Source organism: Pan paniscus, chromosome 1 (assembly GCF_029289425.2).
Source record: "Pan paniscus chromosome 1, NHGRI_mPanPan1-v2.0_pri, whole genome shotgun sequence".
NCBI lineage: Eukaryota > Metazoa > Chordata > Mammalia > Primates > Hominidae > Pan > Pan paniscus.
In genome coordinates, this window is record NC_073249.2 from 143,449,476 (window position 1) to 143,473,622 (window position 24,147).

Consider the following 24,147-nt stretch of genomic DNA (forward strand, 5'->3'; position numbering starts at 1 on the left):
GGCTTGTGAAGTTTCCATTCTAGTGGAGAAAAGCAGATGATGAGCAATAAGCATCACATATCAAATCATGTAACATCTTAGAAGATGACAATGCGGTGAAATTGCACAGCAGAGGAAGAGGGGTGAGAAGTTTGTGTGTGTAGTGAGGAGTGCCGCAATTTTAAATAAGATGGCCAGGCAAGCTTCACTGAGAGTATTTGGGCAAAGACTTGTAGGAGATGTTCCAAACTTAGTTTAACACTAAACATATGGAAGACTTTTCTTACCAGCATATGAAGAGATCTTCATTCTTTTAATTGCTCTTTAATATTCTATGGCACTTTAATGCTTTTTTCTTGGAAACTAAGAATACAGGAAATTTTTAAAACATGATGAACAACATATATTTACTAAACATAGAAATATGTTACTTAAGCTAAGAATATACATTATTTTTAACATTAATGAAATATCTAAAATAATTTACTAGACATTAGTCATTAATCATCATCTCAAGAAATTAAAAACAAAATACCAAATGGATATAATTCAGACTATATCATTAAACTACATGCATAAATTTAGAAAAGAACAATGAATTAATAGCCAATTAAATCCATTTACCATAGAAATTAAAAAAATGCATAACAGTGACAATAAACAGAGGATCAAAATTGGTGTTAGAAACTTTTTAAAAACAAACAGTGAGAATATTAACCATCAATCCCTCCGAGATACAATAAAAGCAATATTCAGAGTTAATTTCACAATCCCCAAAATGCTTAATTGAAAACAACATAGTTTAATATAAAGTATTGTACTCTAAATCAAGGAAAATAATAAGCAAAATGCAAGTAAATCAGAATTTGCAAAGAAAAAATTATGAATTAAACAACATTGAAAAGTATCTGGTAATCTGTACCAATCTACTTTGTAAGTTAGTTGAAGAAAGAAGATAAGGGGATATAATTACAAATAAAGAGAACTTTTTAAAAATAAAAAGAATAACATATATCATTTTTATCATATATGTAATCATTATACATGTAACGAAATATATGTAAAATAGCATATACATTTTTAAAAAATCTAGAATCCAGATGAAATGCATAGTTTCTAGAAAAATGTAAATTACTAACATTGACTCAAGAAAAGTAGATAACCTAAATAGACCAATTACAATACAAGAAACAAAATATAGTTAAAATATTCCCTTAAAGAAACATTAAAAAATTTAGTTTTATGGTGGCTGATTAAAATGACCATTTCTTATTTTTTTCTTTCAATTATTATTAAAAACTAACCAGAAAAATAAAAAGCAGAAATGTTAAATTTTTGGTTGAAACCAGCAGACTACTTAAATCTCTGAATTGCAAAATAAGAAGCGAGCAGCCCAAATCAGTCAAGGTGAAACAGGTGTGAGTGGAGAGAGACACTGGAAAAAAATGGTCATAACTTCAGAGCTCAGAAAATGTTGGCAAAGCATTCCTTTCTAACTTAAGTGGCACAACATATTGCAAAACAGCACGTTTTTCTTTACAACAGGACCAAGGTCTAGGGACTCTTAGTGGGAAATTCCCTGAGTCTGATTCTGAGGAGAAATAGAGAGGGAAATCTGCATGGGCCATGTTCACAGATGAGCTGCATTTGCAGGTAGAGTATCAGTGAGGTAGAGGACATAAGGAAATTTCACATTGTGAGCAGCTCTGCAGAATTGATTTTGGTAGACTGGGGCGAAGTAAAATTGAAATAACATATATAATTCTGTCTTTTTAGACTTGAGCATGACTCTGTTCCCCTGCCACATTTTCTGGAAAGAGCTGGTCAAGGATTTTTAGTCAAATGAAAAAGGTATATTCTTAAAAACCACAAAAACTAGCATAGTATGTATTGTCATTTTTAAAGAGAACATAAAAACCAAATGGCAGTTACAGAATAATCTCTGGAAAACAAACCTGTTTTTCACAGAACAATAAAAGTTGTTCCTAAATGTATCAATGAAATTAAAATAAGACTTAAAGCAACTGCTTTCATAAAATAAAAGCACAAAAAATTCATGTAAGAGTTCAGGAAAGATATGAGAAGACTACGGAAAGAAATATGAGCTTGTAGAGTTTAGAAAAGTGGTGGATGATTCAAATGTATTTGAAAATATAATTCAAGAGGACTTATTTGTAAAAGGAGACCTAAGTCTATATATTTAAAGGTCATATTCTGTTAACACTACTGGACTTGAAATATAATAAAGGACTCCTCAAGCAGGCAAAGGTTAAAGACGCTTCTAGGGGAAGAAAAATCAGGTCATCCTTATTAGCTCTACATTAATATAAAATGCTAGAGTCTTTTGAAGCAATAACCACAACCTGTAAAGAATATGATCCCTAAATTTTCTACCCAGATAAACTGTAAGTCAAGTAAAAAGCAGTTGAAACTGTAAGGGAATACTACTTTTGCTTTTCAGATTGGCAAAGATCAACAAGTTTGATAATACTCTATGTTGGCAAGAATATGGGGACACAGGTCAGGTGCAGTGGCTCATGCCTGAAATCCCAGCACTTTTGGAGCTGAGGCAGGCGGATCACCTGAGGTCAGGAGTTTGAGACCAGCCTGACCAACATGGTGAAACCCCGTGTCTACTAAAAATATGAAAATTGGCCGGGCGTGGTGGCAGGTGCCTGTAATCCAGCTACTGGGGAGGCTGAGGCAGGACAATCACTTGATTCTCTTGATTCTCTGCCTGGGAGGTGGAGGTTGTAGTGAGCCAAGATCATGCCATGCACTCCAGCCTGGGTGACAAGAACAAGACTTCATCTCAAAAAAAAAAAAAAAAAAAAAGAAAAAAGAAAAAAAGAAGAAAAAAGAATATGGGGACACAGGTGTTCTATACATTGCAGGTGGGAAGATGCATTGGTGTATCTTCTATGGAGAGCAATATGACAAGACCTTTCAAAATTATATATACAAGTGCCTTTTGACTTGGGATTTTTCTAGGATTTCTAAGATTTTTTCTTTCAGAAATTCTTGCACAAAATTACAAAGATATAAGTACAAGTATTTTCATGTAACATTTTGCTTATAGAAAATGATTGGAAGCAAATCCAGGTGAGGTGGCTTGTGCCTATAATCCTAGCTACTCAGGATGGTGAAGTGGAGTGGGAGGATAGTTTGAGCCCAGAAGTTCGAGACCAGCCTGGGCAATGTAGTGAGACCCTATCTCAAAAAAAAAAAAAAGATTAGAAGCAAAGCGATACTTGTCAATATGGGAATATTTAAATACCTTATTGGTATTTACATGCATGACATAAAGAATACTTTAAAACAAGATAAATAAATTTCTATTGTAAAAGACTAGATGAAAACATTTTTGATCAGGAAGGGGCTGTTTGGCTCCTAGCTATACAACCAGATTCCTATAAAGGTCTTCCTTTTAATCTATGAATTAAGCTACTATAACTTGTCTCTTCACTTCATCCTAAATGTCACCCCTAACCCATGCCATCTTCCACTAAGTACTCTCATTCTTTCTCTGTCTTCCAAACCCAAAAATCTCTATCTTAAGAAAGACTTAAAAATTCATTTCTTTAATGTGTAAATGCCTCATGTGGCTTAATTTGTAAATCTCGGGATTATTTGCTGTTCAAGAGAAGGCCACATTTAAGTCAAAAGTATAAATATGTAGTTGTAGAGTCTCAGTATCAGCTTGCCTGTGGATGAACTGGTTTGTGGGTGGTAGGTGGTGGGGAGATGTAACCTTTCCTTTTGCTTTTCAAATCTTATATTCTGCCTACTTGTAATCCTGTCTTTGCTCAGAAAATACATGTTTGCATACATTGGAAAATGAGATTTTTTTTCTTTGTTTTCTCTTTTTGAAGTTCTGTGAGGCTGTTCTTCCTTTCCCATGGGTATTTGTGTAGGGAGTTTGTTTGTTTTATGTTCCTTCTACCACATTAGTGTGCCACGTTGCATTCTACAAGTGGCTTGGGAATTCAATATAAGATTTTTTCAAATTCAATATTTTGTGTGCAAATCACGTATAAGCATTCTCCTGAGCATTGTGAAGATCACTGGAGGTTTCACCTGAGCTCTTCCCTCAGTTTAAGATTTACTGGTACCCTTCCCACCACATTTCCTTCAAATTCCTCTTTCACTGTCTACATACTTCTGTCTTTTAAAACACCAACTAATTTGTCCCTTCTCCACGAAGCCTTTTTTTGTTGTTGTTGTTAGGTCTCCCCACACACAGAAATCTTTATCTGGAAACAAATGAACTCATACAGACCTTATCGAATGGGTCTATAATGTGATACTCTATTGAAAAAGAGCATACGTGTTCTCTCCCTCTGGGCTTGCTGGCATGAAGTTGGCAAAAAGTTTTAACGTTTTGTGAATATGCTTCTTTGATTACAATGTGTTGTGTTAAGGGATATTTATTTCCTGAAACTCAGCAGTGTGTCTCCCACACACATATTTTGTAAGCACTATTGGCACAGTATTATATGAACATGTTTAATTCTTTTAAAACATAGATGTTTAACCCGATGCTTGCAAATAGGAAGCTACCCTGCTCCATCACAACCACATTGGGAAATTACTGATTTTGTGAAAATTTATCAAGTGGTTGAAGATGGATCAAAAAGGGGGAAATCTCACTTACACTTTTTTTCATGGAGGCAGGCATTCCCAAGTTCCAGATGAAGTCTGCTCCACTTCCTGTCCTGGGTTGGGTGGTCTCTTCCCTCCTTTCTGACTGTGGCCATCAGCAGCAGGTTGGCCTTATTCATTTAATCTCAAAATTTGGAATGCACATTCAGAAGCCTTCAATTATTTGGAGTGGAAGGAATAGACTGTATGTTTTGCTCTTAAGATACCACTTCCCTACTTTTTTTTCCCTCATACAATAAATGCCTTTCCTCTGTCATTTCACTGCCAGGCACAATGCCTCTTCTAGTCATGTGTGTGTGCATGCACACACACACATTATTAGCTGGCTATACATGTAGAGGGCCAGTAGCTGGCTATGCATTCAGATGTTACTGTTTCCTGTGCTGGCTCCCCGACTGGATTCTAAGCATTTCCAAGTGTCCAACATAGCTTTGTATCCCCTTCCCCTAGAACCTACATAACCTACCGCAGGCTTGCTCAGTGGGTAGTAGTTGTTATCAAGGAGGATGGTGCACAGTCAGGCTTTCAGAGAGGGGGAGTCAGGATGGCACAAGCATTCTGCTGCAAGTGGCATGTGAGTTTCTGTTCCCTTCTGCTTTTCTGCCTTCCCACATGGGTTTCTAAAGTGATGCTGATAAATGTCAGAACTGATGGCTGGTCAGCTCATGGTGAATGTCATATTTTCTACTATAAACAGAAGCATTTATGAATAGAAAATGTGTCAGCAGCCCAGTATCTTCTCCTTTCTGTGCCTGAATCTCTTACAGAATGGAGTAGAGTTGTTTTATTTGACCCATCCTGGAAAAGAAAGTGACACTTTGAAGCTGCTTTTGCAATGTCAGAAAATACCCACTGGTCCACCTTGGCTAATGAAACCTGCTAGTAAAACGTTCTCTCCTGATATATCAAAATAGGACAATTTCCAAAATTCATGTTAGTCATAATTCACTAGTGGGTGAGATCTATGTCTTAAAAGAGCTAGGTAAATCTATATTTGATAAAAACAAATATACAGAAGTAGCATTTTTGGGGGAAGTACATTTTAAAATAATGGTTTCAACAGGTAGATCAACAGGTCATGCATAGTAAACCAATAACTATTATGAAATACCACCCACCCATTTTATAAACAATTTAAATAAATGTTTTGGCTATCAGCTGGTTTCCAGAAGACAATGATTTCAATGTGATTCTGAAGTAAGATTTTTTAAAAAAACTGTTGGATGATCTCACACAAAACACAGTTCAGCTCTCTAATTTCTAGAGAAAACAGAAATCTCACTGGACTTAAAATTTATGGGTATTTTTTTTTTTTTTTAGTTCATGGGAAGTTTGGTAATATCAGATTAAAATAAGATATAATAGGAGTGAGTTCTGTGCACAGTCCTGAAGCTTGTTTAATACTCCACATAAACAGCCCTTGTTGCCAGGGGATAACTTGGAAATAAAAGAAAGTGAGACCTACAAACCTGTCTTTAAAAGGACACTGCACACACCTTAAAATTATATCCTCCTGGAGGAAGATTATTTATTGAAATAATTATAGAAGTTGACACTTTTCTGAGAAAGTTGGAAAAGTTCCTTTGTCTTTTATTCATAGTAAAGGCAGTCTGAGAAAAAGGTCTCTGTTGACCTAGATTTGCTGTTTTCCTGTATGCCAGTAATTCAAAGAACCCAAATTTATGCATCTGACACTATCTCATCACAAATAGCAGTATTCCTGAGTATGTATTCTTCAAGAAGTTCAAATCATTCCACACACATTTTCTCATGAATCCTCCCATACTATCATGTCCAAATTTCAGGGCTGTGGAAATTAAGATTGAGAGAGGTGGAGTTATTTACCCCCAAACATGTACTATGCTAATTAAGGAGCTTAGGCATGGAGTCCCAGAGTACTCTTTGTACTGGGTGGAAGCTCCATTCTTCCACACAGGACCACTGGAAGGTGATCTACATCAAGTGCCACATGTTTTAAATAACTGAGGTTATATTCTTAGGCCAACTACACATCTATTGAATTTATTTACAGTGGCCACAGTGTCTCATTTGGAAGATCAATACCTCACCAACACTGAGCCATAAAACATAAATTCTTTTGGATAAAAGAAAGCTGCTTCCCTATCACTTTATGGAACTTGGCTCTTAGCATCATGGACCTGCCATCTCTCCCATTGGCATGAGCTTTGATAATTTATTTTGCCAAGGGCAAGATTTATACACATGAACCACTTTTATTCCAATAATGAATGCATTACTTTCCCTCAAAGGTACAGGGAAAAATTACTATGAAGTCATTATTCTGGCTCAGCTGATGGGACTGGGGATGAGAAAATAGTCCTTTAAAGCTTGTTCAAAATTTTTTAGCTGTCTTGAAGCCCTCATTCTTTGTCAGGTATGGGAGATACACATGCCAGACATTCTAGGGAGAAGCCTTAGTCAATCTTCTGAAGAGAAGTCTTACCAATCTCCATTTGATCCTCCTATTGGAGAGGTTAAAAAGTATACTTCCCAAACTCCTTTGCAGCTAGAGTCATTTACATGCACTTGTAAGAGATTTGGAAATCAGAAGTGAGGCAGAGGCCATTTTCATGCAGCTGTAGCTACAGGTAAAATTTGACAGTTATGAAGTTTATAGTGGTTCAACATGACATTCTGGGGAGCCATTGGTGTGAGGAGGCTATGGTGGCTACAGTGGTAGGAACTGATAGCAGTAGCCACTGCCTGACTTCTGGATTTCACATATAATGGTATGACCTAGAAACTAAAAATTCAAGGGCAGTCCACTGACATCCATTCCTCCAGCCCTTCAAAAGACTTTCTAAGTGCACACTTCCCTGCATGAAATCATTTTCTGTTTGATAAGCTGGTGGTGGGTTTGGAACTTTACTGAAGCAGCTACTGTTCTTCCACTTTTAAGTGCTGAGGAATAGATAATTGGGAGTTGGGTCATCATAGAGTAGAAGATTAGACATATTTAGGTTCAAATGCTGGTTTTTGAACCAGTATTTTCAAAGACTCTGAAACTTTGGTTCTATTTTCTTATCTTAAGAATGAGTCTACTAATATCAGCTTTATGAGAGTTTTGTGAATATTATGAGTAATAATGTATATAAATGCTGAATTAATTATATTGATTTGGTTTTAGTAATAACATTTAAAAATTCTCTTACTAAAGCCAGTTTAAATCATAAGGAAATTGATCATCTCAAATTTTGGGAGTTAATGTGCAGGATAAGCTCAAGGAATGATGAAATATGTGGCTCAATGATGTCAAAAGGGTTCAATGATTTAAACAGCCTGATGACTTTTTTTTTTTGAAAACAAAATATTACTGAACCATAGCCATGTCATTCTGGTGACTTTTGCACTATAATGTCTGAGTCGAATAGTTGCTGCAGGAACCAAGGACCATCAGATTGGCAATGCTAAAATATTTACTATATGATTCTTTGCAGAGTTTACTGACCCTTAATATAAATATAGACATTACTATCTTCAGCAGTGATTTCATTCTAAAGATGAATCTCTTTATGGCCACAAGATGGCTACCAGCAGCCATTGGGCTGTAGATCTCCCTGTTTATAACTAGCAGAGGAAAGGGGAAGGTGGGAAGAGAATCATGTCCTCCAGGCATGGCTCATTTCTGTTCCTTCAATTCGATTGGACCGAATTAAATTACGTGGCCACCCCTGGACCAGTGGCTGTTGTAATGGGACCTGCTAAGCATGAATTGACTTAGACTGGACAGAATCTGACTCTGGAGCTACTGATGGGATGCTTACTTTAAAAATTTGGGATTCTGTAAGGAAGAAAGGAAGAAGAAATGGTGCTTGGGTCAGCAACACACATTGTCTACCACAAGCAGTTAACAAAGTGCCTAGAAACGTGTTAGGTACTCAATCATTGTTCATTCCTTTGCCCAGCAATGAAGGTATCTTCTTGGCTCCAGTAAAATGAGCACCAGGCTAGGAGTTCAGAGACATGGCATTTCATTCTGGCTCAAGCTAAGACTAGCTTGTGACCTTGGAAAAAAAAGCCATTTAATTTTAATTTCTCCATTGCTATATAAAGGGCTGTGAATTAGACAATACCTAAGGGCTATTCTGGTTATTAAATAAAAGTATTCATTAAAAGATCTATATTTGTCTAATGCGCTAGAGTTTCAGAGTTTTCAATTGCTCTCTGTATACATTACAAGGAAATTTTTTGCAACAGTCCGAAGAAGAATGCCCCAAAGATGTAAGATTGGAGTGTGTGCTTACTTCTTGATAGCTGCACATCCTTGCTGGGACTGAATGTCAACCAGAGGTGGGAGATGAACTCTGCCATGGAACATCTCATTCACTCATTCATTCACCACATGTTATTCAATGTCTAGTATGTGCTAGACACTAAGCTAAATGGAGAAGAGGCTCTGATTTCAGTGTCTACATTGAAATGGGGGATGAGGAATTGTCAGTAACGGTGCAAGCAGAACAACTATTTCAGATAGTGACAGAGTGCTATGAAGACAATAAAGCAGGTGAATATAAGAAATGATTGTGAAAAAAATGACTGTGGAGGTTATGTCATGTCAGGGGGTCAGGGCAGACTTCTATCAGAGAAGCTTTCATCAGTTAAGATGTGAATGTATAAATCTGGAGGAATAACATCTCTTTCCCTTTTATGTATTTTGCCTGATTTTTAGGTTTCATTGATATGGCTATAATTTTCCATTTCTTTCCTAAGAGTTTTCTCCGTTGAGAAGCTTTTACAAGCCTTCCCTTGGGAAAATGTTATGTGTTGGAAGAAGGAAGACTGGAGAAGAAGAAATTTTAAAATAGTTTTTGAGTTATTTCAGAATTACAGAGCTATGTCTTCTAAGGTTGTAAACTCTTCTTCAGCTGTTACGAGAGTTAAGCTCATATTTTCTAATTTTGGAAGCATATTTTAGGCAATAGAAACTGAAGTACCCAGAGACCTATAGCAATATCTTTATATGCCAATCAAGTTGCGTGAAGAGGCACAGAAACAGCACCCCAGATTCACCCACTCCTGGGTAAAGTGACTTTTCAAGCTTCAGAGAAAAAGAACGAAGTACTTCAAGAGGCAGCAGCAGTATCTTCCTGCTTGGAGTCTAAACTGAAAATGGATTCCTTATTTGTGCAGGGATATAGCACTTCTGTTATCTCCACTCCTCTGTCCAACCATAGCTGATGATGTTACTGCTCAATTAATCCTTTTGCCTCGATAACAAGTGTCTTATGCTATGTTTACTAAATCCTCATTCGTGTTTCCTATCTTTGCTTCCCTAAAGCCTTGTTTCTACTTTTGAATGTGTTTTTCAAAGCAGCTTATAAGCATTTAGACTTTTGAATATGTTGCTAATGCCACACTTCTTAAAACAAAACAAAACAAAACAAAAAACGGGTTAATCTGGGAAATCCAAAATTGGTATAGGAAAGAGTAACCCTGCCTTCAGGTGAAATTGACCTAGTTAATGTTTGTAATGATGGGTTTGCAGGGATTTTATAAAAGTCAGTTTGTCTTATCTGTGTCTGGTATGTATAGTGGTGAGGTAAATGATTAATTCAATTGACTTGGTGACTCTCTCCTCTGCCCCAGAAAAAAAGTCAACCAGTTTTGTATCACTGCTTCAATAGCAAAACTCTGAAAAAAGTCACTTTTTTAATATGTGAATGATGAAAATGTGTTTTGAGATCATAAAGCCCAAAACTTTTGAAGATAAAAATATAAAAGATGAAATTGATTGGGAAATAATATAACTATATAAGTAACATAAACAAGCAGTAATAATACAAAGATATTTTGCATAGTTACTTCAGGCTCCACCAGACAAAACATCAGTCATATAAATAAATTCTTTTAAAATTATAAATCCAGTTGATCCTAAATCACACCTTCCTGTCTTGGTGCCTGCCGCAATCTCCATATTGACTGGGGGATCTGATAGAGAGATTTTGAATAGATATGCCCATAGAAAATGATCATGATTATGAAATGATGATGTGAAATGATCATGAAAACTGAGATTTAAGGAGAGTCCAAGTAACTCCTTCAAAGCCACTTAATCCATTCAAGTTGGGTTTCAAGCCCAGGTCTGCATAGTCCTGAGCTCTCTCCACTATAGCAGGATACCTGCTTTACTAAACTTTTGCATCTCCCATGTTTCCTTGCACATGTTATCACAGTTATTTGCTGATTGAATGAAATAATGACAATACACATCACAACTGAATGGAATTATTGAGTTATCCTTCCAACTCCTAATCCTTAATTATTTTCACTGTAAGTGTAACAGTCTAGATTGGTTCAGTTAACTTTCTTCAAAGGGCCAGAACATTGAATATTTTAGGCTTTTCCAGCCACACAATCTCTATCACAACTTCTGAGCCCTGTCCTGGTAGTGTGGAAGCAGCAACTGGACAATAGCAAACGAGGAGACATGGCTGTGTTCCAGTAAAACTCTACTTGCGGCCCGGTGTGGTGGCTCACACCTGTAATCCCAGCACTTTGGGTGGCTGAGGTGGGCAGATCGCCTGAGGTTGGGTGTTTGAGACCAGCCTGACCAACAGGGAGAATCCCCGTCTCTACTAAAAATACAAAATTAGCCTGGCATGGTGGTGCACACCTGTAATCCCAGCTACTCGGGTGGCTGAGGCAGGAGAATCGCTTGAACCTGGGAAGCAGAGGTTGTGATGAGCCAAGATCGGGCCATTACACTCCAGCCTGGACAACAGGGCAACAAAAGCCAAAGCCAAACTCCATCTCAACAACAACAACAACAACAACAACAATAAAAAGCTGTGTTTGCAAATCCAGGACCACCCTGTGGGCCTATTTGATGACCCCTGGTGTAGATATTGAAACTAATCCACTGTCTGTTAATAACGAGCACTTTCTCCTGAGTGTAGTTTTGGTGACTTGCGATACTTACATCCTGTTTATGTGTAGGCTGTGCTCACTTTGACTGGAATTATCTTCGTATGTACCTTTCTTGGTATTTGTGACTGTTCCTCTCATGGCCTGTTAACTGAAATTATGTGCAGCAATTACAAATTACAGACTACAAAGGATTGCAATTGTTCTTAGGACTATTTACTCTGTGTTATTCGCTTTAACAAGGCATCAGTTAGGATAAATCCCTCCCCTCACTTTAAAGTAATGCCTTCTTATTAAAATTTTAATTCTCCAAGTGGTTCTAATCTCAGTTGTTCCTCAACAGTTTCTTCATCAAACCCCCCTTCACTACAACCAGCATTCAAACTAGGATGGCATTTTTTACTGGTCTTTTCTATTTTTCTGTATGACTCCCTAAAAGCAATACCCAGTTAATTGTCACCCAGGCAACCAGTACACTTAAATCACCTTCTTTCTTGCCCCAATCCTACCCTCAGAGAAAAAGATGCACATCCAAAAGCCTCATTTGAAACTTCCAGACAGAGAGCCCAGCATTTGGAGAGTCTCTTTGGACAGCTTTAAACACAATTACAGAAAAGAAAGCAATGTGAGTAGGGGACAGAAATGGAAGGTAACAAGTAAGTTGAGACACCTGTATTTGCTAGCATTTTTACTCTCCAGAATGCATTTTTAATGTCTTATTTGATTTGTCCCATACAGCTCTCTGAAGTTTGAAACCTTTGATATTCAGAAAACATGAAGACTCAGAGAAGAAAAGTGATATGTTAGCATGCTTTGTAAATAGTACAGCCAGGACTCCTTTTATATAAAAATCCATGATACTTTCTATTTTTCCCGTGGGTGAATTTTAGCCAAAGTTTCAATATTAAACCTGAAATCATCAAAAAGACTACGGTAAAATTAGATGTACAGGTGACCCTTGAACAACAAGGGCTTGAACAAAGGGGGTCTGCCTCTGTGCAGATTTTTTTCTGCCTCTGCCATCCCTGAGACAGCAAGACCAATTCCTCCTCTTCCTCCCACGTCCTCAGCCTGCTCGGTGTGAGGGTGATGAGAATAAACACCTTTATGATGCTCTACTTCCACTTTATAAATAGTGAGTATATATTGTCTTGTGATGTTAATATTTTTTCCTCCAGCTTACTTTAATGTAATAGTGTAGTATATAATACATATAACATGCAAAATATGTGTTAATTGACTGTTTATGTTATTAGCAAGGCTTCCAAGGAACAGTAGGCGATTAGCAGTTAAATTTTGGGGGAGTCAAAAATTATACACAGATTTTTGACTGTACTGTAGGTCAGCCTCCCTAACCTTCGCATTGTTCAAGGGTCAAATTTGTATACATATCTAATTTTGAGATAATACACTGTGGTTAGTATATACATCGGTACTAGCCATAGTGTATTATCTCAATATTTGTTGAACAAATAAAACTACATATACTTGTCATGCCTAGTCTTGTTTCTATGGAAAAAAAAAAGATGTTCCTTGTAACTCTAGGCACAAAATATGTCTTGCTATATCACAGGGGGTAGCTTCTTACCTAGTGACATTGGAACAGTCTCCAAAAAACAGTGCACAGAGGGGTGCAGACAGCCTAAACTTGGTAACACGTAAGGAAAGACACTGTATACCTCTGAGTAAATGAATGGCACATGTGTTACATTGTCTCCTCCCATGTTCTGGCAAGGATTACACTACTTGCCATGAGCAAAAAAGGAGATGGTATAACATGAATGCCATTTATTTACTATTATGAATTTTTTTTTTTTTTTTTTTTGAGACAGAGTCTCGCTCTGTCACCCAGGCTGGAGTGCAGTGGGGCGATTTCGGCTCACTGCAAGCTCTGCCTCCCAGGTTCATGCCATTCTCCTGCCTCAGCCTCCCGAGTAACTGGGATTACAGGTGCCAGCCACCACGCCTGGCTAATTTTTTGTATTTTTAGTAGAGACTAGTAGAGACAGGGTTTCACCATGTTAGTCAGGATGGTCTCGATCTCCTGACCTCATGATCTGCCCACCTTGGCCTCCCAAAGTGCTAGGATTACAGGTGTGAGCCACCGCGCCTGGCCACTATTATGAATTTTAATACTAGAGAAGTCCTGTGTTAACTATTTACTAAGTGTGTTGACAGCATTCTTTGTGATTTACCAATTCAGAATCCTTAACACAGCACTCAGCTATCAATGCCCAATGAATAAGATTTTGCATCACAGTGGAAATCTGCTCACCACTCCTTTTATAGATGTTCTAAATTGGGTACCAGAAGTCAGTTGTCTCATTATTAAGATGGGTTCTAAAGTGATTCATTTTTTTGACACTTGACTGTTAGTTGAGGTCTAGCTGTATGGTGAAAAATGTTGATGAAAAGTGTTGTCTACAGAGAGGATAGTCAACTTATATTAACTGTGAGTTATACTAGGAGCAATACTTAATTCATTTGGACTTTATTTGGTCATCTGCTTTTTATATTTAATTTCATTTCTTTTGACCGGGATGAAGTAAAAACAACAACCATGAAGTTCAGTCTCATTTATTTGGCTGGACATGGCATCTAGAGATAAAATGAGAATAAATTATTTTCCATTAATCTTATTAATGGCTTATTCAAATGATTCCCTTATTTTTTACAATTTAATTTCTTAAGCAGTATTCTGCAAAAATCTAGTTCCAAATTTATTTTAGAATTATAAGGCATTTCTCAGAGACATTTTCTGTTTGTTACCTGTTTCATGTTTGTGGTTCAATTTCTATTTTTGCTTTCATCTGTGTTCTATTTTGATATAGTCATTAGAGATAACTTGAACATGGAGAGTAAGTAGCCTAGCAAAAATGTGAAGAATCTTGACACTGAAGTCAAATAGAAAAACTGAATTTGAGCTTTGTGACTTAATACAGTTACATAGTATGTCTCCAACTTAGAAATCAGTTATTTTCTAAAAGTTTCCTAGTGAATTAGTTGTTTGAACATTGTAGTTAGATTTTTAAAACTAATTTCTAAAGTCTAATTACCATATAATATAGTTTGAGAGTTTATATGTTATGAGAAAAAGGCAATTGCTATGGTCTGAATGTTTGTGTCCTCACCAAATTCATATGTTAAAATCCTAACCCTCAAGGGGATGGTATTAAAAGGTGGTTACTTTGGGAGATAATTAGGTCATGGGGTCAGACCCCTCAGGAATGAGATTAGTGCTCTTATAAAACCTGCTCAAGAGAGACCCCTCACCCCTTTGACCATGTGAGGACACAATGAGAAGGCACTATGTATGATCCAGAAAGTGGACCCTCACCAGACACCAAATCTGCCAGTGCCTTGACCTTGACCTTCCCAGCCTCCAGAACTGTGTAAAACAAATTTCTGTTCTTTATAAGCCACCCAGTCTGTCATATTTTGTTATAGCTGAATGAACTAAAACAGCAGTAGTATGGTAACATAATAATTGAATAACATAGTATTTTATTTATTTTGAATGTGTATGATGATAAAATATTCACTTGAAGAGGAAAAGAAATAGCTGAGATAGTTTATAAAACTTCTGAAATGTAATTCAGGATATTTCTAGAAATGTTTGAGCATAAAACTTTTTAAAAATTATATTTAATTACATTTGAAAACATGACTGTGTTTTTATTAGCATTATTCTTAATATTTTCTGCTCAAATCAGGGCCATTTCTGAAATATGTAGGAAAAAAACAGGAAAAGGAATAGAAATTTTAGTCAGGCAATTGGAGAAGCGTTGGAAGTGAGAAAGAAAGGTGAAAGATGATTAAAAATATTTGTCAATTTGCCTCAGGTGAAATCAACAAAGTTTTAAGTGATGAAAGTCAGAGGGAAAAGCAGAGCATCTTCAATATACAACACCCTTAGCTGAGAAGAGAGGAGGTGTTGAGAGAAAGACACTGGATTACATTTCACAGTACAGCCATGGTTGATATCATTGGCCTAGGATGAGCTGCTATGTCTCAAAAGAGTGATGAGGATAATTTAGAAGCCAACAGAAATGACTACATATTAACCGTTCACATCTAATGAATCTGTCTAGCAGTTAAGCTTCGTAACCCAATAAATGTCTGCATTTCTAAAGACACACAATGAATAGATCAGTTAGTATTTTTGTGCATCTATGGAAGAATTGGGGAGTAGATCACTTAAGGCCCCTAGTGGGGCCTTAAAAGAGTTAGTTTGCCGACACCTAGGAAAATTCAGTTTGTCACCAAACACATTTCCAGGTTAGGTTGATTTACTGCAATGTTGATATCTTCTTAAAATTTTTTTACTCCACCACAGTTTCCTTGGTGATGACTAGTACTGTTCAAAAGCTTTCATCTTTTTCTCCAGAACAAAAATCTGGTGTTTGTTTATGAGTTTATTATCTATGGTCCAGTATAAACTTACTGAGGTGCCCTTTGGTTGTCCCTATGTTTCTTGGGAACACTAGGCAGTTGTCCAGCATGAGTGGCTGCATCTTTCATGTGTGATTTACAGGAAAATTTCTTCTAAAATATCACAGACTTACATCACATCTGCATATTGCAATCATTCTCTGTCGACTTTTACTGCCTCTAATAAGCTATTTATGAATAATCTAATAATTCAGGTAAATATATGATTAAATTTCTACTCATTGCATTCATTTTATTTCATATACTCTATGTTTCATGCAAAAATACATAGAGAGAGATATGATTTATGTGCATAAGTATCTTAAGATAGTGAATATAATCTAAATTAATTTTGTTAAAAAGAATCTATACCTGCTATCTTGGTAGTCATGGTTCATCTTCTAATAATCACCTCCTTATTAAAGCAAAAAGTAAATAATGTGATTTTGTTCAAGTCTAATTATTTTGAGCCTGTTTTCTGGCTGTGAAGGCTCAACAGTGAAATGGTCTCGACATGCAGAGCACAGCTTCCATATTATATTTTATTTAAAGAATTTTTGAACAGTCAAGAACAGCAAGGTCTTGAGATAGATTATTTCTTTCACATTTTCTGAGCAGAAGCTTCCTTTAAAAAAAAAAGAACAGCTCTAACAAAATAAATTCAGAGAAGCAATGCCTTCTTATCTCAGTTCCAAGTTGTTAACTTAAAGATATAATTGTATTTCCGTATGTTGTAAATAAATGTTCTAAAATGGCGTGATAAAGAAGAAATTTTCCTTGGTATAGTTGGAAGACAGGAATTATTTTTATTAATTAAATATAACTGGATAAAAGTAGAGGCTGTATACGCAAAGTAAAATATGGATTGACCAAGCAGGAAATGATTTACTAGTGCTAAACAGATACTGGAGCTTTCAAAATTTCTAGGGATAGGAAGGAGTGTCTGTGGGTTGACTTTGTGTGCCTGATGCTTATATCAGGGCAAATGATGGAATTCTCTTTGAATAACATTAGGATAAGAGTTATAGGGGAAGGGTGAAGCCAGTTGGGAGTAAAAGCCAGTCCCAGATGCTGCAGCTTCTGCAGCAGCTAGATAGGGCCACCAACTTAGCAAGGATTAGCCTACTTTCCCCAGATTTTTCCAGCTGGTGTTAATCCATTCTGTGAGCTGCAGAACAGAGCTTCTGCTTAAAGACTCTTGAGCTTTTCTTCTTTCTTATTTAGCAAGAGAGTAGAAAGAATGAACACATCTTTAAAAAAAACCTGATAGAATTTGGTTTAATAGCTCTTAAATGATAGTGATCATTTATTTAGTGAACGAGATAGTGTTCTTCCTGTTCTTATTATTCCATGATTTACTTAATAACACAAAGAACCATATTGTTGTCACTAGGTATCATTTTAAAGTCCCTTAATGGTGATGGAATGTCTTAGACATTAGCATAATGCCCTGAGCTTGCAAACCTTTTCTGTGGAAATATGGATGCCAAAGAGCAAAGAATGAAAGCCTTTGTAATATGTAGGCAACTACATCATGTGATTTGGAGTATGCTAGAACATTTCCTTAATTTTCCTAAATCTTTTGCCATCAGCTGATTCAAAAATTCTACTAGTGAAGAAAAATATCCTTAGTTTAAAACTTTATTTTATATTAAAATTCTGTCTTCTTGATTTTGGGGAAGCGAATTATTTCTATTAATTATATATAATTATTATTGGTAGAACTAATAATGATAAAAATAGAATCATGTTTCAAGTGCTTTGTCATATGTCAGTCACTGGGCCCAATTTTCCATACACCTAAGTCTTTATGAAGACAACAATAAAGAATGCCCAGGTGGAGGAGAGGTTCTTCTTATCACCATTGCATAGTTAGGGGTATTACAGAGTATTGTTAATCCCCACAGTTTAGGCCACACCATTAGTGATTAAAGGCAGAATGTTCATCCCCAGAGCCCCTTTCTTTTGATCATTGTGTGCCTTGTTTATTACCTAGTTTAATCATTTAACGTTGGTAAAGATAATGTCCTGTGAGAATATGAGAATATAAGAATATAATTAGAATGTAAGAATGTTCCTGCACTGGCTCATGCAGTCTCTTCCACCATTGTTTTTGTCAATTAAAATCCTTTATAATCATCCTTCCAGATCAGTTCAAATGTTACAGGCATCAGGAAGTTTGCCTCAGTCCCTCCCATCCATTCTCCTCTCATTGTTGGAGTTATTTCTTTCTTTGTGCATTAAGAGGATGTGATCTGTGCCCAAATTGTAGCACAGCACATTCAGTCTTACTTGATCCCGTCTATCCCACTGCTGAGCTTGTGTATTTGCTTAGGAGCATAAATTGTGTTTGCCATCTTTGAATCCCCAGCCCCTAGCTCTCCTACCTATTGTAGGTACACAACTATTGAACATATTTTAATTTGTTCCACAATATTGGGTGGAGGGAGTGCAATATTTCTTGATCTTCTCTGAGCTACACCCACCTACAAGTGGAAAGTTAAATCAGTTGGAAGTGCAGGGGAGAAAGGGACACACACACACACACACACACACACACGAAGCTGGCAACAAACACACTAATGTCTGATGACTCTACATTTTTGCTAAAGAGCACACCAGAAGAAAAGCTTGTTAGTTTGGTTCCCTGGGGACAAGTGGCATACCAAAGAGATTAAATGACCAGATCTGGAGTGCTTTTAGGCAGAGGAGGGGGCCACTCGAAATCTCAGTTCTCTAATTTGTTCTAAGAGTTAGAATAGAAAATACCTGGCATTTAAAAAGATATTTTAGCTGTAATAGTCATAGTGTATTCTTACTGCACAGATGACTATAGGCAAGATTCTTAGCTTTACTGAGCTTGTTTCCTCCTGTCTAATCTCCTCCTGGAGTTTCTCATACTTAATTTTGAAATGTACTGTTTATAACTGACACAAAGTATGTGCCTGATGAATGATTCTGGCTTCCCCTTTCTCTGGTCCCAATTGAATATCCCTCAATGACTATTTTAAGCAGCGAAAAAAAAAAAACCAGTTATCTTAGGAAGAAGTTGCCCTTTTTAAAATAGCCACATTTTACCTTGTGCTGGATTTACAGCCAACCTTTGACAGCTTGCTTTGCTCTGATTTTTTTTTCTGATTATCAATTCGTTTATTTTTTAATGACAGCTTAACTAACTGTATCTTAGACAAAAGAAAAATATTGTTTAACATTGTTTCAATGGCCAAGAAATATATATACCAATGTAACTTGGCTATATTACAGCATGAAATATGGGGTCTTTAGCCATAACATACTTCCACTCATGAAGTCACACTCTGTAACCTTCTTTCAGAAGAAAATCCAATTTGATTTTTAGTAATATGCTTCCAAGGACTAAACAGTAAAGTTCGCAGAAAATTTATTACATGAAAACACAATCCAATAGGGTCACTTTCTTTAACAAGTAATGGCAAAAATTTTTAAAAAAGACAGAAAGATTGTAAGAGTTCATTAGTTTCAAGCAAGATTGTTTATACATTGTTAAAATCTTTGTAAACCGCTTTTTGGTGGGTGATAATGACCCCTTCATTTGTGGAATTTGGAGATAAAATGGTTGGTGTTTGGTATGTCATAAAGGTTATGAACAGAATGAACATAGATTTACTCATCAAATATCAGAGTATTTGAAAGTTTATATAACTTTATGGATTCCTAAGATGTTTGTAATAGAAACAAATGAGGATTGAGGCACATACCTGACCTTTTGAAGTTAACAAAAGGATAAACTCAGTTCTCCCACAAAACATTGCAGAATGTACTTGTCAAAGTTAAAAATGTACAGGGTAGCCCATCTGTCTGAAAACAATCTCTTTTTAAAAATAGAAATGAAAGAATTTTTAAAAAGTGAAAACAATATTTTCTCTTGCATGTATAATTTGCAATTCTTAAGGGAGGGGGACCCCTATGTGAATTATAGCAGACCTTCAATGGAGGCTTGTTGAATAAATGAATGAATGGAAGGAAGAATTGAGGGAAACTTCAGCAATAGGAAAGCAAGGTGATCCTGTGGATTATCATGTAATATTCCAATTCATAAATCTCAAGCAGTGGCAGCAGTTCCAATTAAACCACTTACAGGTATTATTTTATTGCAAACCAGAATGATTGCTGATAAATCAATAAGGTAAATCTTACAAAATGTTTACAAAAATTACATGAGGTATGTAATTTGGATGGGGAATTGATGCATTTTGACATTTGCTTTTGCTCTTTATTTTTATTCATTTATCTAATTTGTTAATTTTATTTACTTTATTTACGATTGTTTTTACACGTTTTCTTTGTCTGCCTCTTGGCTGTTATCTATTGTCTTCAGGCAAAGCCCACGTGGCGTGGCTGAGGATGTTGCCCCCACTAAGTTGCTGGTTGCAGCAGCTACTAGAAGAGCCAGTAGACTCGTCATCTGGTCAGACTATTTGCTATGTTCAAATGGACACTACCTGTCTTTCACTGTCTTTTTCTCTAAAGAAAACATTAAATTTACTGAAAACTTGAGATTTAGAAAGGTTGGAAAGGCTACATAACACAGGACCTTAGATTTGGTGGTTCCATATGGTACATGCAAAAGGCTGCTTAATTATGAAATAATGCCAGAGTGCTACTTGAACCATTTTTTCCTGGAAGGAAACTTCAAATAAATGTCAAAAAGTTATCAATTATTGAATGCAAATTCCATGAGTTCACCTGGGTGTGTGTGGTATCCTTTAAGGAATAATATTCAAAAAAGAAGCTCATCTTACAAGCAGTGGGCTTTGAAGGTCTCCTTTTACTTTCGTTTTAGTTTACTAAGACACTGTGTCTTTTAGGTTCATTCCTAAGTTTCCTTTGCTGCATTTTTCTTTGTAGCATTATCATCAATCCACCCAGACTGAGGCATGAGGTCTATGTTTACAAAGTACTAATGCCTTCATTTGGGCTCCCAATCTTTCTTTCTGATCTTCATACCTGCTGTTACAGACAAAGTCCAGCTCTTTAAACAATAGAGTTTCAGACAAACATCTGTCTCCCCTCAGAAGCATTTCTTCACAGTCCACATAGCCAGGAAGCCATTAAATTCCAAATCCAAGGTTGCTTCCCAGGACAAAGCATGAAGCCAGAATCTCAAATCTATAGTATGTTCACATTTTCAAATGAACATGGTTGCCTTTTAAGGAGAGGCTAGTGCCTCTGAAAAACTTCACTTAAGAATTAATTGCATATATGAACCAAAAACAGACTAATCAACAAGTAAATGTTGAATTTTTCATAGGCTTTTGGCAATTGTTATTATAATAGACATTAAAAGACAAATGCATCTATCAGTCCATTTAAATCAGTGTTATTATCCATATTGACTTACAAATATTAAACACATCTTCCTGTAAAACATAATAACATACCCTGTTTTAGAACTTTTTGAAGGTCCATGTGCAGCTGAAGAAATGTTCGTTAATGCTTCTGGTACTTATCCAGATTTGAGCCAATAAAAGTTAGTTTATTTATAAACAATGGTCCCCAAAACTTGCCTTTCCGGAATTACAAATTCTACAATGAATCATCTGTATTGTCTGATATATTTTCTAAATTTAGGATGCAATTCATTATCTAAATCCTTGCATATTTCAAGACTTCTGCCCTTAGTTCTTTAGTGTGTAAATATAAAATAAAAAGTCCCTAAATGCAAAGCACAATGTAACATGATAGAAACCTCTTTGTGTTAGAAAATTACATGTCAGAACTGGGTAATCTATAATACCAATTAACCAGCAATGATAATTATAAGTTCTTAAGAGCTAGCAGATTTGTTGCTCTTTCTTAGAGATGATTTTTTTCATGTACTTTTGACATTTTTCCCCTTACCTTATTTTGTAAAGTCTGCTTTGTGAAAGACACAAGACTATTTATAACAATAGATGTTTTAGGAATTGGCAAACTTTTAAATCCTAGATGGAATGGCAGAATAGCCCCTCAAGGAGGGAATGGACTTTATTTATTCTTGGTGAGTTCCGAATGCACAAAAATAAAGGGCTTGCCAGTTGCCAGTGGGAAGTGAACATAATTATGACTTCACAGCTGCTTTTCCTAAAGTAAAAGGAGAGAAAAAAGGAAGAGTTATACTTTTTTTGTACCGTATCTAAAAAGAATATGCACAAAGGGAATATATTTATGCCAGATATAAGAAGCCATAATCAAAGTAATACTGTACTACCAAACTTATGCCAAGAAATTCAGAAATCTTGACTTGGCGGACTGTAAATCAGAGATATGCCTCTATAGCACTCTAGCAATTAGAGCAATGTATGGAAAATTGAGGTCCTCAAATATATTCCCAATAGCTTGTTTCCCCTGATGCAAGTGGAGTGATCTTTCAGCAAAATCGTCATCATCTACTATACTGGTTTGACATTTGCAAAGCTCTGTTCAGATAATTCAAAACTTGGTGGATCTGACTCTATAGTGTGTGGTCTTAAGAAATGGCTTTTGGAAAGTTTTGTTTGGGAACTTGAAAATTACACTGCATACATGCTATGAGATACTCAAGGTAACCAGTTACATCTGCCAGGGCTGATATATTGTTTAATGTAGAACAGTTGTTGACAAATTTTTATGTAAATAGTGAAGTTGTAAATATTTTAGACTTTGCGGGCCATATAGTCTCTATCCCAGCTATTCGACTGTGCCATTGTAGCATGAAAGCAGCCTAGACAATATTTAAATGAGCAAGCAAGACTGTATTAGAATAAAACCTTACTTACAAAAACAGACAGCAGTTGTATTTGGTTCTAGACCATCATTTGCAGACTCTTGATCTAGAAATTTCTAGTCATAAAGCTGGACTTGCAAAAGCCAAATAGTTATCAGAATCTTTATCAAAACGGAGGTCTTTTTTTAATGCCAATAGAGCTTTTAAGGATAATTTAAACATATGGATATTTTCCTCAAGATGTTTTGTCAATTAGTAGTGGAGAGGAGGACACCAGCAAAGAGCAGTCCTTTATCAAAAACACTGCAAAAATACTTTGGTTACTTGCTTCCTTACAAAATCATTATATCAAGCAACTGCATGCAGGAACTTAGATTGAACACAAAGCTCCAAATATTTTTATCTCTATTGATCCCTAGCAGATGTAACAGAAAGAAAAGATGAACAGTCAACCTGATTTCAATATAGATATTTTGTGGCAGCAAGAAAGGAGATGCCAGTTGAATCACAATTAATTATGAATCTGCTTGAGGCAGCCTCATGAAAAAAAATTATCTTTTAGTCTGCCTCCTACATTCAGAGGCTACCTCAGTCTTCTTAAGAAATGTTAAATTATCTGAGGGATAACTCTAGGTGAGTCAAGGGTGATACCTTTCCCTGGGTCTTCCAGTAATCTGCCATTGACCTCTATATGCCACTTAACTTCTATTTGGTCTATTTCCCAATTTATAAAATAAAGGAGAATAAAGAGATGTCTGTAAAGTGGTTTAAAAGCCCAAGTGAAAGGCCATCTGAAACACAGGATGGCTGAATTTCAAAGAGTCAGGAGGACACTTTGGCTATTGAGAATACATTTTAAATCACGTAAGTGGACACAGTAATATTCTTGTGAATGCCACATTACTCAGCAGTATTCCAGAGGGTCAAATAGATAAGGAGGACATGAAAGATTAATATTCAAGTTAAGCCTTTTAATTAAAATAGATATGAGAAAAATATATAGAAGGAATGAGTTTTGAATTGAAAGTTGTTGTTTTGTGATGTCAACATAGGTACATAGACAAAAATTCACCTAGACATTTTTCAAAGGCTCTTTTGTATATAATCGAGGTACTCCAGTTTTTTATTTTTATAATATGTTTTAGTTACTTTTAGTCTTACTGTAGTTTCATATAGTTCTCTTTCTATTGTTATAAGACCCAAACTTGAACATTTTTAGCAATCCAGATCATGCTATAAAGTTAATGTCATAGAAACAGCATAAGGTGGTAGACTTGTGCTGGGCTCAGTGTTAGAATCTTTGCTTTCTCTGGCTTTATTTTTTCCACTAGTAGGGGCAATAATAAGAAGCTTGCAATTCTTTTAGGAGATTAAATGAGTATTGAATGACAAAGTAAGTGCTTAACACTTATAGATGTTGAGCAGTCAAGACTCAAATTTGAGTTTGAAGGATGCTGATTCTGAGA